Genomic DNA, 10789 nt, shown 5'->3' with positions numbered 1-10789 from the left:
CTTCCCCCGAAGGCAGAGCTAGTAGAATCCGCGTTTTCTCCATTCGTGACTTCGCACATCAGCTCTTGCGGTCACCTGGGGCTTTTTCAAAGGGCAGCAGCTGTTTCATCCGTGACAAGAACCATTTAGAACCATCGTAATTGGATAACGCAATGTGCACTGAGTGTGGAAGCTTCCGGCGCGCGAGAGCACCCACGGGGCATCCCAGGGCATGTTCGGGTGAGGACTGGGGGCCGTGCTCGCCCCCGTGACGGGAAGGCCGCTGGGGACCGCAGCCCGCTGGGGACCGCAGCCCGCTGGGGCTCCCGCCGGCCTCTTACAGGTGGGGAGATGGACCCAGAGCAGAGACGGGCCACAGCCCAGGGGCGGGGAGGACGCGGCAGGGCAGCCTGACACCTGACTCTGGGGGTCACGGACCAAGGAGGGCAGGTGTGGGAGGGTGAGGGAAGCCAGCCGGGGCTGGAGTCCCCGAGGCCACCCCCCCCTTCCTGGGGGAGCCGCGCTTCCCCTCCCCGGCTCTGGTCTTGCAGTTCCCCGAGGGGCCACAAGGGGTCAATGTGAAAAAACGCAAACCGGCCCATGCCCAGCAATTGCTCAACTGTTGAGCTAAATTTCAAAACACGAGGGAGTTTCCCATTTTTAAAAATGCACATTTTAAGAGGTCGGGGGAAACCATGAGAGCGCTGTGGCCAGGGTATCTGTTCATTTCCTTCCCAACGGCACACGGGGCATCTGCTTTCCAACGGGGTCACCCCCCCCCCCCCCGCCCCGCACAGCCCCGCTGGGACTCCGGGCCGACATCCCCTCCCAAGGCTGGAGTTCTCCCCAGGACACTGGACTCCGGGCCCAGGCCCGGGGACTCTGGGCTCCCAAACCTCCTGGAGTGACAACAACGTGATGTCTGAGCCCGTCCGAGGCCTCTCTGCTCCTTTCCAGCCTTGCCCGAGCTCCGGTTCAAGCCCTGGCTTCCTCTGCGGGGCTATTGACTTCTGCTTAGCCTTGCTGAGAAGGTCAAGTGCAACGAGGTGAGACAGTCAGGCTGGGTCATGGTTCTGGGCCTGCCTTCGGGGCCCGACAGCTCCATGGGGACCCTGGAGGTCACCACACTTCGTCAAGCCTCCGTTGACTCATGGGCTAAAGACAGGGCACCCCAGTCACCTGTGTCGTGAGCTCCTGGAGTGAGGCCACGCGTGCCATGTGCTCAGGCTCCCGGGCAGCGTCCAGCCTTCTGCCATAGCCACGGTGCTGACCCCCACGCCTCGGGCACCTGGTGGGCATCTCTGTGGCTTCGAGGGCCACCCGGTCTCATGGTATGAGAGCTAGTTAGTATCCGTGTCCTCTGCGTGACCGTGAGCTCTCCAAACACAGAGGCTGAGCCTATCCGCGGGGCCCCCCAGTGTGCAGACACCTGAGGCTCAGCCGCGGCCGCTCTGTCCCTGCATGGCACGGGGGGCGTGTCGCTCAGCCCTGCACGCGGAGCTGGTCCCCCCGGCCACAGCGCCTGGGCCTCCAGATGACATCTCTGTCCGTCAGGCTCGATGGTGAGCTCCCCGAGGGCAGGAAAGCGCACCCGACTGGGTCCCCAGTGTCCATGCGGCTGCTGTGCATGGGTCCCACACCCGGTGCCAGACCCGTGCCTAAGCACGCGTTCCCGTAGCAAAAGTGCAAGCTCGGGGGCACCTGGGTGGCTCAGTGGGTTAAGCCTCTGCCTTCAGCTCAGGTCATGATCTCAGGGTCCTGGGATCGAGTCCCACATCGGGCTCTCTGCTCGGCAGGGAGCCTGCTTCCTCCTCTCTCTCTCTCTCTCTCTCTGCCTGCCTCTCTACCTATTTGTGATCTCTGTCTGTCAAATAAATAAAATTAAAAAAAAAAAAAAGTGCGAGCTCACGCACACAGCGGTGAGGGGGGCACCGTCCTCTCCTGAGTCTGACAGGCGAGGAAGCGGGGATGCAGGAAGGTTCATCTAATGCCCAGCGACTCAGCAGGGGGGTCTGGATCCAGAGCGAGAGGGAGAGCAAGAGCACCATATCCCGACTCGCGGCGCTTCCCGGGCAGGGAGGCTGCAGGGTGTGGTCGTGGACAGGACGGAGCCAGTAAGCCGGGAATGGGAAGCCCACCCCCACGACAGTGCCCGCGGCGAGCGACCAGGGTGTGCCTTCAAGTCCACGTCCACACCTGCAGGTGCGCGCGTGTGCATGTGTGTGTCTGTGGCCGGGCACCCCTGGATGGTTGGGAGGAGGGTGCGGGGAGAGCATCCCAGCACAGCAGCTGTCCAGGCCCAGGCGGGGAGGTCAGGGGCAGGAGCCTTGCAGTAGGACTGGAAGCTGCCAGGAGCCCATGGCGGGCCCACAGGCAGCCTCTTCTGTAAAGGCTCGGCTCTGAGCACCTGTAGGCTCGGTTGGCACACCGGGAGCCCGTCGCCCTGGGCCACCCCCGTGAGCCCAGATGGATGGTGTGTGGGGCCCGTCGCAGATACCCGCTCTGTGGGTCAGCAGGGGTGTTCTGGAGACCGCGAGACTGGGATTGTGCCCAGTCTGCTGGACAGAGCTTAGAGATGCCCCGTGTGTCCGTGAGAGGGCCGGAGGCCGTATTTCAGGTAGTTAGCTCCCAGGCCTGCCCTTTCTGAAAGACCCCAGTTCTCGAAGCTGCTCCAGGCTCCCTCGGCCGTCCAGGCTGCCCGGCCCTGGGGTTCTGGGCCCTGCCCGGTTGTCCAGCACAGCAGGCGGTCCTGCCCGGGGCTCCAGCCCAGACCCTGGCACGGCGGGCTCTGTGCTCGAGCTCACAGCGGGCGAGGCGCACAGGAACAGCTAACAGCTCCTCCCCCGGGCGAGGGGGCACGGAGTCTCCTCGGCTGTCCCCGCAGCTGGCAGGAGCCTCCTCCCTTCCGCCCTCCCTGCATGTCTCTGTGCTGTGTTGTTGTTGGCTGACGTGAGCACGGTTGAACCTGGGCCAAACATCTGGTCATGTCTCCTGAATGTTCTCCCAAACAGACGGGCAGGAAGCGGCACCACCCTTGAACTGGAGTGCCAGGCCCTGCGAGCAGCCCCGCTGCCCCCGACTCCGCCGGGGTTGCTGGGGGCTGGTGGGAGCCCCCGAACCGAGAGCTCATCTCGGGGGCAGCCAGGACGGTGCCCAGAGAGGCCTCGCAGCTCCACGTCCTTCCCCACTTCCCCAGAAGGGACATAGCGACGTGTCAGGGACGTGTGACAGAGGAGAGGCTGCGGGAGATGGCTGGGCTGGAAGGCAGTCGGCCCGACCCGGGTGGACGCAGGCGTGGGGCCCCTCCGAAGGACACCCGGTGACCACGGGAGGGCGAGCGGCTTCGGTGACGCGAGCGTGTGGGCTGCTGTGAAGCAGGAGGAGGAACATCAGGAAAAGGGCCCAGTTAAGCGGGTGACGGACACGGGGGGGGGACCCCATCCCAGTAAGGGACCTGGAAGACGGGGTGAGCCTCAGGCATGCGCCTGAGGGATGAGCACAGACTGTGTCACCCCACCTGCCACTGAGGAGGGCAGCGCCAGGCATCGGCCGCCGGCTTCCCTCCTTCCTGGCCCCCAGCGTGGAGCGGGTGGGGAGGAAGCCTCAGGGCTTGGGGTCAGGACACAGAGGGACTGTGGGCAGAATGCGACAGCCCGCACCACGAGGGAAAGGCTGTCTGAAGATTTAGGGGCGTCGGCATAGGGTCTATCCCTCACACCCCCATTCTTGCTCTCGACCCCGTCTCGGTGACCCCACCCCCACCCGCTCTGCCTCCATCCTCCGGAGTCAGTCATGCTCGCTCCCTCTTCCCCTTCGTACCTGCCTCTCCTCCTCCGTTCCCCACGTGGCCCTGACCCCGAACGAGCCAGGGATGGGGTCATTCGTCTCCCTCCATCCTGTCCAGACCCTTGCGTGAATGCTCTGCTGTCCCTGTGGAGGGCAAGTGTCCTTTGGGCACCCGACGGTGCTGAGCACTTGAACCGGTCTCTGTCCAGCAGGTGCACCGTGACTTTCCCCTTGACACCCTGGCAGGCTGCAGAGGGAGCCCCCCCTGCCCCCGCCCCTGCCTCCCTGCTGGCAGGAGACCCTGGAGGTCAGACAGGGGTCAGTCAGTCAGACCCTGGGAGGGAGACAGACCCTTCTCTGTCTTACCGAAGGTGCTGACCGAACTTTGGGGTTGCAGTTTAGGGGGCGGAAAGGGTTTCAGGACATCGGGACAGTCTCTTCCTGACGGGCGCTGCAGGGACACCCTGCTTCTGGGTTCTCTGGCCTTGAGGGATGGCCAAGGCGACGGATGGCCAAGTGATGGTGTGTCTTGAGGAGTTCGGTGAGGCTTTGGGGTACCGCGCACTCCTGGGGTCCTACCTAGACTCTCCTGCTGAAGGGAATGTGCCCCCCCGAACCCGAGGCCTCCTCTCAGTCCCAGATCGTCCCCATGCTTCGGGGTTCCTCCTGCCAAGGTCTGCTTACTGCTCCGGGACACCCTCTAAAGCCCTCCCCATCCTGTCTCAGGCATGGCTCTGTCTGGCACCCCGGGGCAGCTGTGGCTTCTTCGAGCCTCGTCTGAGGGCAGACCCGTCCCAGTGCCGTTCCCTCTCGTAGCATCAAGGCGGCCGGGGAGGGGGGTGCTTTCTCCTCCATGTCCCCTCCCCTGCCTAGCACCCCAGCACATGGACACCAGGATAAGCCCCTGGTCCGGTGAGGGGTCCCTGTGGGCTCCTCACGGCAGTGTCCCTTGCGAGCAGCCCAGTGTCTGGGTTTAGCGACGGCTCAGCACATTTGTCGAGAGGCCAAACGCGTCCTCTGGGGTCGGCAGGGACCTCGCCTGGGCCGGGAGGTTCTCGCCGGGGTGCGCTGACCGAGCAGGACGCTCGTGGGAGGACCTGGGAGGCATCGCTCATTGAGGGGGTTAGGGTCAGACCCAGCTCCCGGGGGTTTGGCGGATCCTCGTATTGGGGGGGGGCGGGGGGGGGTCTACGCCCTGGGCCAGCAGCCCTGAGTGTGCGACAAGGAAGGAGCCACTGGGAGAGTTTGATGCACTCACCTCGGGGTCTGGGCTCTGCCGTGCTTCTGCCCCGGGCCCGGGCCCCTCGGGTACTGGGACGAGTGGGCTGCCGGCGACCGACCATCTTCATTCCTGGCTCTGCTCAGGGTTGACCTGACACCCCTGGGCAAGTCCCGCTTTTCCGAAAGCGGAGGTCCCTTCCCGTCACGCCCTCTGTGTCCTCTTTCAGGCCGCGCCTTCCTCAATCTCCCAAGCCTTCGGGCTTCCCTTCCGCAGGTTCCTGAGGACGTGGGGTTTCAAGGGAAGCCCTTGGAGGGGACGGTGTCGATGTGGGGCGGGGAGACGGACTAACTGACATCCACATGTTGGAAGAATTGGAGCAAAATAGCTGTTTTGATCAAATGGTGCCGTGTCGAGGGCGGTTCACGATCTCCGTCGCTCCTCCAGCCCCTGGCTGTGGCATAGGCGTGGGGGACACAAGGGGCGGCACAGACCGTGGCCGATGTGTCCCTTTTAGATCTGCATGTGTCCTCGCCACATGCGTGTGTACCTGGCGGAGCGGGGAGCTCTCGTTCCCCCCACGTGACTCTTCATGGAGACGCTCCCCCCACGGCTTGCTCTGCACCTTGCCGGCCACCCACGGTGGGGGCTTCCATCGCACTCTTGCCTGGTCCCGATGCCGGCTTCAACCTTGCCTCCTGTCTGCAAGGGTTCAGAGTTTCCTGCCTCCTTGCCCCTCCCTGAGATCTCCCTGCTCTCCGAAGTGATGTGCTGCTCCTGAGGGTAAAGGCTCACGATTTTGTGGAACATGGACCACCGTGGCCGGGTCGGAACACTGACTCAGTAGAACAGTGTGGAGGACTTTTGTATTCTGTTTCCACTATGATTTTCTTCCTGGAGGCCTGCCCTCCGGTAAAGGGGTGGTCAGGACGTGGCAAATCAGACAGAATCCAGCCCTGCCTTTTATTCCAATGCAATAATTCCAAGAGTCCCTTTAGGTGGGAAGGTTGATCTCTTAGTCTGTCCTTGCTGTCTTTCCCTACCCCGAGACGGCATTCGGGGTGCACCGGGTCGCTGGGTGTGTCCGGCAGCAGCGAGAAGACAGGTCCTGGGATCCGTGGGCAGCCCCGTCAGATCCTCGCTGAGCCCTCCCCGATCACCATCCCGGCCTGGTGGCTGCGGACAGGTGACCGGCTGTCTCCCCAGCGTCCCGTGGATCCCGGTGACAGGTGCGTGTGGCCGGAGGGATCTGCGATCGGTCTCTCCGCTACCTGCTCAGGACTTCACGGTCCTTGCTGGCTGACCTGGCGTCACCTCCAGTCTCGACAGTGCTGTGGCTGGCCTGAGGCCTTTAGGTAGGGGTGACTTTGTCCCCGAAACTCTCTGACCAAGCTCCCCAGACAAACTCTCTGACCAAGCCAACTTCAGCTTATCCTTTTCAGGACGTTGGAACTTCTGATCCCACACACGGCGCAAAGGCAGGGGACGCCGCTCATGACTGCGTAACCGACGGGCCAGTCCCTAGCCCGGAGGCAGCTCCGTTCCCTGTGATGTGGTTTCCCTGTGTGGGTTGTCACTTCCCTGTGAAGAGCCCGGCACGAACTGGGCAGAAGCATGTCCCTCACCTCCCCTAAACCTCAGGACCCACCTATCTGACCCCTTTCCCTTGACTTGCCAATCTCCTCACATCAGTTGTCCTCTGGGACTGGACAGAAGAGCACTTCCTGCTCACCTACTTCCCCCCGCTCTGCCCTCTCCCCCCATGGGGCACGTCTGAGACCACAGCATCTCCTCTGGGGCCAGAGGTCGTCTTTCGACCTTATGGACTAAACTAAGGAAATTGGTATCTGAACGTGCTTTGCTGCCAAGCCAGGGAGAAGTAGGGGAGAAAAACCAGTCCAGAATTCCCTTTCTTGCAGCAAATCTGGCTTACGGGACTGCAGGACACCCCAGTGTCCAATGGGACACGTCACACGCGGGGTGACTAGCTCTGCCCACGCTCCTGGCCGTTTGACTTTGCTCCCTCCCAGACAGGTGCGAGCCTCTGGCTGCCTAGAAACAATGGAAACAAAAATCCAAGGGAGGAAAGCACACGGATGTATTTTTAGAACGTTACTACCATCTCCAAATGTCAGCATTGCGTAAACAGCAGTGACGCAGAGCGGGATGGTGGGGGGGACTCTCAGATGCTTGGCGACCGAGGAAGACGTCACCCGGGAAAGGCTCGCCCCGAGGGCACCGGCTGTACGGTACGTGGAACCGTGAGAGAGCGTCGTGGAAGGTCCGTACGGGGAGTACAGATGGCCAAGGCTAAAGTCAGTTCACTTTGTAATAACCATATCCTGGGGTGCCTGGGTTTCAGCTCAGGGCATGATCTCAGGGTCGTGGGGTCGAGCCCCACGTTGGATTCTGCACTCAGTGGGGCGTCTGCTTGGGGGTCTCTCTCTCTCCTCTCCCTCTGCCCCTCCAAATAAAAAATAAATAAAATCTTACAAAAACAAAAACAAACACAAGAACCATATCTTGCAACCAGCTGACCTGTCCGTTGATGTGAACGTTTATTGTTCTCTGATCACCAAGTGATAAATACTCGATGTGGAAAATTGAGGACAACAAAGTACGTATCATTAATTTTCAGTGTGTTTCCCTAACGTGTGTTTTAGATGCCGTGGGATGCCACAGGGACTCAGGGCAGACCTGAGAGGAGCAAGCGAGGGACCTGTGCAGCTAAGCTCCTGACTTGTGAGGTTAATCTGGGACGGTGATATACCTCAGCTCCTTCTGACTAAGGTAGAAATCGGTAGTAGGAGTCAGGCGCTGTCGGGACAAACACCAGGAGTACAGGCGCTGACCCGTCCGCCAGGAGACCAGCAGCCCCTGTTGCGCACTGGTGAAATACCGGCAAGGCTAGTCGGCTGTGATGAGCTGGAAAGCACCTGGGCTCCCGAGGAGTTTGCCGCCCCCGGGGGAAGAGGCTGGGACACAGAGTCCGCGAGTGTGAGCTGCTTGTCACCGGGGGTTTAACAAGGTGTAACAGGAAAGACAGGAGCAACCACAAGGGACTAATTCCCAAGAGAAAATCGAAAGAAGGAAAATGGAAAAAAAAAAAATTCACCGCCTCCAGATGATCAAGCAAGAAATAGGATTCAGGAAGACGTTGAGTGTCCAGAGACGAATGTCAGATTGAGGGTGCGGCGCCTGGCAGGGTGCCCAGTCCCAGGCACAGAATCCCGGCAGAGCGGAGACCGGAGGCTTGGCTTGGACACTGTGTAGGGCTCCCCTCTGGCTAGAGCGTCGCAGAGCAGAGCCGAGAACAAGGTCGGTCAAGGTCACGCCTACTGCTGCAGGTTGTCTGAAGTCGGCCGCCAGGACGCGGAGGGACAGAGGCTCCGGGCGTGAAGGGAAGACATGAAGCACATCTGGGAAGTCAGTCTGGAAGGAAAGAACAGCGGGTGTGGTTTCTGGACGTGAAGCGGACTACTGAGTTTGAGAGCTGTGCTGCCAAAAAACATTAATAAATCCTGCCTGAAAAAGCCTGTGATTACGTGAGCCTGTGAATTCTGCGGCTTCCCAAGACCCCGACCCTCCCGCGGGCGGCGGGAGGTGCGACTGCAGCCCCCACGGAGGACCCGGCTTCCAAAGCCCGCTTCCGACGAAGCTAGGAGGCAAGGAGCATCCACCTGCCCATCCTAGCTGCCTTGTGTTGTGCCAGGTCGGAGGGAGGGTTCCAGGCAACACGTGCTGAGTAGAAATGACACGTGTCTCTTCAGGCCCGGGACCCTGAAAGCCTCCTGTCCTGTCGTGTCCCCATCACGGAGCACTGGAGGCGTCACGTCGTGGTGTCGAAGGCACCAGAAAGGACAGCTCTGTGCTCTGTGACCTGCCTGGAAGAGGAGTCTGACGTGTATCAGACTTTGTGGGAACGAGAAAAAAACAAAACAAAACCAAACAACACAAAAAAAAACTAACTTCATTTGGGTTAAAATACCGAGATTTGAGGATTAATTCATCATTTCCCTCTCAAATTGCTCTTGGGACCGCTAGAGAATACAGCACGCCCACCTCACCATTTAGAGAAACGTTGAGTTTATATCCCTACATAATTGAAAAAAAACACAGTATCTGTATTATTAGTAGCTCCTGTACTGTGTAACAGAGTCCTTGAAAACGCGACTTTTAATAGCTTCCTTGTATTTGTCTGAACTACTTCGTGGGTCGGGTGCGATGCTGGGAAAGGTACAGTAAGAAAGCCAAGTTCATTTGCTCTCAGCGAAAGCATAATTTAATGCAGCTTTTCTGAGACGCAAAAGTTAACATATTTATCCCCTTCAATCCAGTAATTCTGTCTCTGGAAACCCACCGTCCGGGACCAGAGACGTAGCAAGAAAACGCAGAGGAAGGTTTTCGTTCTGGCTTGAGTTACAGTATCAGAATTGGTGCTGCTTTAAACATACGGCAGAAACCCAATAGTTACAGAAGCGATAGCCATCGCCTGCTTGGGGGTGTGGCTGGTTTGGGATCAGGGGCTGCAGCTTGGACGTGGGGCGTGGGCGTGAGCTGAGAACGGGCAGATGGGAGGTCCCTGCTCCGGCGTGCTACCTAGTCAGTCCCCGCTGGGCGCCTCCAGTGACGGAGGAGGCTGGCCGAGTTTTGCCTCCTTTTCATTCCCCGGGCCGGCCATGATCTGGCTGCAAAGACGCTTCACATGGTCCCTCGGACATCACACGGTGACAGCCCCGCGTTTGGTTACATAAAGTGCAGATGAATCACAAACACGTGGACTGTATTTCCGGTGAAATAAACAGGGACTTCGATTTATGGGAAATGGACCGTGGGCTGCCCCGGGGAGCGCTGGGTTCGGGAAATGGGTTGGGTGGCTGACCGGCTCCTCAGTGCAGCTCCGTCCATCTGCTGTCCCCCACATCGCCGCCTTAGCACCCTAGAAATGACAGCTGTTTCACTCCAGGGGCCTCCAAGAAAGATGAGAAGCCAAACGCGTTTGCCAAAGGGTTCCTGGGGTTTATTTGTTCTGTCCCAAAGCCAGTGGAGGCTGAAAATAAAATGCAAAATGGACCCTCCCTTCCCCTTGGCTTCTGTGTGGGAACTTCTCAGACTTTTTTATCTGTGTCTTCAGCGTCTCCCCTGCCTTGGGGTCGTACATCTCATCATTGCTTGTCCCTTACGTGCTGGGATTCCCTGAGAGTCCTTCCTTTGTCATTTCTCTTTCCGCACTCTCTAGGTTATTTTCAATCTGAGCCGTTGGCTTTGGCTACTTTCTACATGTTGACGCTGGTCAGATGGCTGTCCCGGGCTCCAGGCTCTGTCCTGAGCTCCAGTCCTGGGGTCCATGCACCCAGCGGGTATCCCTCCTCGCTGGACTCCCCGGGGGTCCCAAACCGTGTCCAAAGCACACGCTTCCCCTGTTCCCCTTTCCAGCCATTCTCCCCCGCCTTTGTGATTTTAGTCACCGAAGTGCCAACCGCTCATTCGGTTGCCAAGGCCGTTATTTAAGTAGTTCAGAAAAGTTGGAGCTCTCTCAGTGGACCGGCCGCTGGTTTGGATCAGGGGACGCTGAGAGGACTAAGACCCGGTTCTTGCCCTCCACATACTGACAACCCAGTGGGGTGGATGGGTGGGAGGGGAATGATCACAAAACAGCGGGAAGCACAGCACTGGGAGTGCACAGGGGAGCCTCCCAGAGCACGAGAAAGGGCCACAGATCCCATTGGCGGGGGGGAGGGTTCGGGGGGGGGGTTCAGACGTGTCCTAGGGGCACATCAAAGATGAGCCAAGTAAATGGGTGGG

This window comes from Mustela nivalis (assembly GCF_964662115.1).
Source record: "Mustela nivalis genome assembly, chromosome: 6".
In the NCBI taxonomy this organism is placed as follows: domain Eukaryota; kingdom Metazoa; phylum Chordata; class Mammalia; order Carnivora; family Mustelidae; genus Mustela; species Mustela nivalis.
The sequence above is the reverse complement of the archived record's forward strand: the minus strand, read 5'-3'. Positions refer to the sequence as shown.